A 6,935-nucleotide genomic window follows, 5' to 3' on the forward strand; every position below is an offset into this window, starting at 1 on the left:
ATCTATTCTAGCGATGCGCCGGAGATGATCTAAAAGGTTTAAAAGTCTCGATTTTATAAAAAATAAATTGACCAATGATATATTTTGGAACAAGCGTACAACTGATTTTTATTTAACTAGTTCAATCGATCAATGCAATGTAATTCCTATAATCTGACTATAAATTTATAAATTCTTGCACATTCATAATTTATTCCGTATAATTTTTTTTAATTAATCACTGATATTCAATCTATTGATCGACTAATTCAGATCGGGTACTGCAGAGGCGAGGGTGACCCTCCCAACCCAGTTTGCTCCACTCTCTTGCTTAAGGAACCTAATGTCTCATCCCATTAAACCAATTAGTTGTTGGTTATTCCATATAAACTTTAATACGTTCTTATATTAAATATTATATTTTTAAGTGACATTACATTATATGTATAAGTATCTACTCTCTCTCCACAAGAAATAAAAGATGTGTTTATGGCATATTTTTAAACAATGTTATGCCCAAAGCCAACACAAAATCAGCATTCACATAAAATAGATGAGCAATGTTCCATCTATTCTCCCTTCTCTCAAAACTGGCTGCTCATCACCCACATTCCCATATATATCATAAATCCTGCATATAAATACACATACAGGTATCATGTTTTATATTTTTTATCATTATTTAAAATAAAAAATTTAACTTTTAATCAAATAATATTTATTATATGATATTCAATGTACTAATTAAAATAAAAATTGAAACAAAAAAACCTGATAATCCATCTGCTAATGAAAGTGACATTGTTCCGGAGGTTGAGTTCTCTGAAGAAAAGAAAAATAGATTACGGTATTAATTTTAAAGGGTTGTCAATTATTTTATAATAGTGCTCAATTTTATTTCTTAAGTTTTTACGAAGTTTTAAAAAATAATGGGGGTGTCAATGCGTGCACATAACATATATTTCTGACCTGAATCACAATTGGTGGTGGAATTGAAGCTCCTGCACATGCACAACTGTTTAACCCCGTCGGTTCCGAATCCGCATGCACCACCGGTGGCCTCGCAAGCTCGGCAGAACTCGTCGTTTCCTTGAACCGAGTACTTCACTCGTATCCCATAGGACCACCCACCAGCCCATCGACTCTCAACGGTGCTAGACTATATGCGCTGCTGTACCCTTCACACTGTAGCCTGCTCAAATTTATAGCCTTGATTGACTCGAATGCCACCGCGCAGCACTCCGGTGGTCCTGACCCGTAACCAGAGCCTAACGTCTTGTGACCAACCATTCTCCATGCCGGGCAGTCGTAGTATTCCTCACATCCCATCCCTGATACATTCCTACAAGGCAGGTGCTGTCCGGGAAACCCTGGAACACGGGCGATTCGGCCGAGCAACCTATGAGCATGAACACGTTGTCCGTCATTGGATTGAAATACGGTGCTCGCCATTGCTCGACCGCGAAGCCGTTGCCTCGACCACCGAGCACGATGTTGTCGCATGTCGACATGTGGGGGTCATGTAACGTGAGTGCTTGATAAGCATAGTCTATGTCTAGGACTCGGTATGACCCGGAACTGATGTGGAACATCAAAACATCGTTCATGCAGAACAAGAGGTCTTTGAAACCAGGATGACCGCAACCATACTGGAGAGAAAACGGGTAATCAACGGTGATGTTTCCGCAGTAGGATCGACAAGAGCTGGCTCGACTGGTGGCTAGTAATGCTAGAAAACTGAAACAAAGAGTGTTGAAGAAGAGCAAGTCATGGCGAGGTGTTGGTGAGAAATCGAATTGGATTGGGAATTTAAGGGGCAAAAATAGTAGGGAGGAAGGAATGATACCTTGCTTGGGGAGTAGAGGAATGCTAGGAGACCCTTTATTCACATGCTGTGTTTTGCTTTGTCTGCTAACTTTAGTTTACTTTTTTAAGGAATATTGCAAGTAAAGAGAAGCACTTAATTTGTATTATAGACTCATCCATCAAACCAAACACACTCAAACATTTCAAGATTATTAGATACATCCTTCCAACTAATAATATATTTACGTGTCATTTAATTGCATCAATATCAGGCTTTGATGGACGTTTGTATTAATTGTTCAACAGAAAAAGCAGATGCAATGTAACTTTGCTAAATGAGAATCTGGAGCAATAATAGTTCAAGGTCCATCCATGCATGTTTATAAAGTATGTAGGTTATCTTCTGCCATCACCATTTTAACCAACTTCAGCTTCTGCAGATATCAATGGCCGAGAGGATACCGTGATTTGGCGAAGAAGATGCTGAAATCGAACACTGCTTCAGGGATGGCACTAGGATGTATTTCTAGGATTTGTGTGCTTTTGAAGAAGTTTGGAAATGAAATATGTCATAATCATTAAATAATTAATTTTAAAACAATTATTAATTTATTTTGAAAACTTTGAATTTTTGTATAATTGAAATTTAGAGTCGCTATCGACCTTTGTGTTAGGTATGTCGAATACCTAAAAAAGCCCTTTAAAATAATTTTAAGAGAAATTATTTTTAAGACAAAAATTGATATGTGTATTACCATAAATTTATTTTTAAGGATTTGAGAGTTGGGTGCGCATGGAGAAGGGTGAGCACCCCACGATGCCCAAAATTAGTACCATCGATTATACGTTGTCTAAAGTGATGAAATTTAACAAATTTAAGCTCAATATTTAACTTACGATCCTTTTTATTTATATGAATTAAAGAAAATGAGTGAATCTTTTTTAAAACATTTGACTCGATAAAAATGATTTTATTCATTCGGTTTTATTTAAAAAAGATATTCTCTTACTATGTTTATTAATGAAAATCGAAATTCAATTATATTAGACGCAATTCTATTAACACACGATGCAAGACAACATTGTCTTAATGATTTTGGAAAACGAGGTTGTCTTTAATAAAAGACATATGTTACAACATTCGTGAAACGTTATAAATAAAATATATATAATATATTCATTTTATGTATATATTTATAAATATTATCCTTTAACATGGTAACGTACAATATATATGATATGAAAGTTACTTAATATATATATATATATATATATATATATCATCTAGAATATAAAATAGGCCATAAATAGTTTAGGTAATATAATATAATATAAGGCAAATTTATATATATACACATAAGAAGAAGAAAAAAAGCATCTTTAAAAATTAATTTACAGTCATCAAAGTTAAATAATTTCAAAAACAGAAATGACATAAAATATATGTATTGAAATCGAAAATAAACCATATATCAAGCAGGACCAAAATAGAAATATTTAAAATAAAACATCCTATGTACAATGGAACACAAAATTCAAGTTAACATGAAAAAGGGGACTAAAATGCATTAAAATAAAGTTGCGTGGAGCCCTTACATGATTAACCCACGAAAACCAGACATGGTTGCCCTAGTTTCCTTAAACTACGTCGTTTTGGGTGAGGTTTAAATATCCACTTTCTAATTTTCAGAAATCCTAATTCCTCATTTTTTTCCCCTCGCTTCTCTCTTACAATTCTCTCTCCCTCCGTTTTTTTTCTTTTCTTCGATCGACAGAAGAAACATCATCAGGCGAATCGATGATGGTCGGAGCTCACCCCAAGTTCTCAAAATACTCGCCCTTCAACCCATAATCCAAATACATCCCTTATTTTAACCAAAACTAAATAATAATCATAGATCTAAAGAGTTACTTTTGGGTAACTTTCAAATCCAGCGATGCTTGGATATTTTCGGCGAACAAGAGTCTTCTAAAGGTTTTCAATTAGGTATGTGTTCTTCGTCTTCTATTTCGCTCTTCTCTTTTTATTTTTAGATCCTCTATTTTTTCAATCCGGTTCGAATCCCCCCCATGTTTTTCTTCTTCTTCCTGTTTTGTTTTCTTTTATCAATGGTTTCCTTTTTTCCCTCTCAGATCTCTCTCTCGTTTTTCCTTTTTTTTTTTCTTCTTTGGATCTATCTTCTTTCTTTTTCGTTCAAATAATGGTTGTCTTTTATGGTGATGATTTTTTACTTTTCACTATAGGAGCAAATATGGTGATCGACAGTGTAACCTCCTAAACCCGACCTAAAATAAATTAGGTCGAATCTAGATAGTCAAGTTGAAATCTTTTCCCTCAAGCAAATCATGTTCGATTTAAATCTTAAAATTTTACATTGTAATTTAATGAAATAAATTTTCAAATTCCAACTTTATAATTTTATTAAAACACACTTTTGAGAAAACCAAATATGAATGATAAATATTCAAACATGCATAACAGTTTACAAAATTAATTATAATGTCAAAAGTCTCAATTACAAATAAAAATAAATCTAAAAGTAAATAATGTTTGATAATGCAAAAGTAGATTAAAAATCATACTAAATAATAATTTATCTGAAAATAATCGTCGAAACTTTCCAAGTATTGGTTCATCTATTCTGAGTATCTGAAATTAAAATTGCAAGGGGGTAAGCTATTAAGCTTAGTGTTTCTCTAAAGTGCAAATAGACGTAATCATATCATAAAACGAACAACAAATAACAGTCAAATCCGAATTTACCAGTAATAAATCATAATTTCGAGTCAAACAGTGACAACATAAATTTGAATGTTATGCAAATGCTCATGCATTCGCCCGTAGTCTAATCTCACCCAGAAGAGTGAGTTCCCCAAAATCACACTAAATCCAACCCACACACCATATAGGTGGGGTCCGCCACAAAGGCAGATGCCACTGAATTTAAAAAAGTGGCATTCAACTCTCGAGTGAATACATTGAACTTCCCCTATCAAAATTCATCCTAATATGATATGCAAATGACACACATAACTGATACTCGATCTGTTCCTAATAACACATATCCGAATAACATATACTCGAATATCATATATCTGAATTCCGATCTAATCTGAATGAAAATGCAATTACATGATCCTAAAGTCTAAACACATAGCATAATCTGAATCCGATAAATATCACATGTTACATAACAAAATTTTCAAAATTCCAACTAATACAACAATATCATAGAACCAACATGCTCGATACCGACTTCCAAACAACATGCTTAACCGAATTATATTTAAAGTAACAGTACACATAACATTCATACTCACAACCAATTTCAAACAATCATTCAATCAACACGAAATAGATATAGCAACAAGTAGAGACACACCTCGATAGATAGCTAATGACGATCGACATCTCCCACCACCGGCTCGAATAGTGGGTCTAATTGAATTAGTCCGGTCGGTTCTCGTAATATGAGTCGGTTCAAAGTGAGCGATAAATGTCTCCTCCTGCAGCTGTTACATCTTGTAGATATCCTTTGTAAGAAGGTTCAAGATCCCTCTTTATAAAGAACTTGACTTACTAAAAATCTTCGGTTGCTTGTCATGGAGTTTAAGCCTTCTAAGTGGGCCATTCCTAATTCTATAAACAATCTCATATGTAACTCATCAACAGGTTTCATGGTTTTGATGCAAGCTGTGACCCAATTAATATTCCGAATCCACTTCTCCAAAATACCCATTAAAAATTAAGAGTTCTTTTGCATGCTTCATATTCAGATGCAATGACGTGGTTGACATTTGAATCCCATCTTTTCAACACTATAACACCAGCTAACCTTTCAAATTCATATATGATGAATCGACAAATGACTCTTTAAAACACTCTTTTTCTGCTTCTTGAGATTCGAACTTCTTATTAGACAACTTAGAAGCGAGATGAAAAGGGCATAACATTGCGAAGTTATCATCCCATTGACACTGTGAGACTAATTTTGCACAGCGAATATGAAACTTTGCGACAACTCTTCTTATAACAGTCCAAAAACGAACATGGCTTTCGGTTCCTTACCAAAAAGAACCAACATCGATGGTGAGTGGTTGAGGTTGCATTGTGAGACCCTTGTGCGACTTTGGTCCGGCGAGGACGACGAGGAGAGATGAGAAATGGTTAGAAACAATGTGAAGAAATAAAGAACAAGGGAAAAGAAATTGGAGGAGTCCTGTCGCTCATGTTTCAAACAAGTATTAGGGTTGAAGTAAAATTGAAGATGGGTAGATTAATAGGTTAATCCCTTAATTCCTAAGATTTTCAAAATGGTCTACAGCTTTTACAATTACTGCAAATTGATAACCAAAACAATTTAGGGATTTAGAGGAAAATCCTTTAACTTTAGGGATTACAATTTAGGGGAAAATTGGGGTGTTACAAGCGGTGGCAGTGGCTTCGACTGACATGTGGTGACGGCGGCAGGCGATTGTGGCAGAAGCTAGGGTTAAGGTTTCATTTTAGGTTTAGGGCTTATTGGGGCAACTAGGTCGATTTTGTATTTGGGCCCTGGTTTGGGTCTTTGTAACCTACAAATAAACTAATAAAAATATCAATAAATATAAAACAAAAAATAATACTATAATAATAACAATAATAAAATAAATCCAGACGAAAACGAGTGTTAACAATTGCCCTTCTTTGTTCATTCTTGTGTTAACAAGATTAGAGCAAAGATAAAAAGACAACAAGTTTTCGTTTGATTTATCTTTCATTTTGCAAATCGATGTTGCCTCATGAGAGAGATGTTTTCAAAATTCTATTTTATGATAAACCTTTCAAAGAAGGTTGAAATTTATAATGTAAGAAATTGCACTTTCAACAGAAAAAAATTTTAAGCACGACATAATTTGTTTCAAGAGAAAAGATGTAGATGCTTTGGGTTATAAAAGAAGATGTTTCGAGCGAGACAAAATTGATTTCAAAAGAAATTATCTAATGAGAGATAAATTTTGTTTTTGAGATAAAATTGCCTCGAATGAGGCAAAATTTGTGTAAGTTTGTGTTTCAAGGGAAATTGTGATAAGAAAGATGAAATTTTGCTTCAAGAGAAGCGATATCAAAGGATATAATTGATGTTTGTTGATGGAGTTGTTCCTTCATG

At 34.0% G+C, this 6,935-nt stretch overlaps 1 pseudogene; it reads right to left on the reverse strand.

The window, feature by feature from the left end:
• Positions 1 to 561: 561 nt before the first annotated feature.
• Positions 562 to 3,648, reverse strand: LOC120115542 (annotated as a pseudogene).
• Between the last annotated feature and the right edge of the window lie 3,287 nt (positions 3,649 to 6,935).

This window comes from Hibiscus syriacus, unplaced genomic scaffold, assembly GCF_006381635.1.
Source record: "Hibiscus syriacus cultivar Baekdansim isolate YM2019G1 unplaced genomic scaffold, ASM638163v2 tig00110266_pilon, whole genome shotgun sequence".
Lineage (NCBI taxonomy): Eukaryota > Viridiplantae > Streptophyta > Magnoliopsida > Malvales > Malvaceae > Hibiscus > Hibiscus syriacus.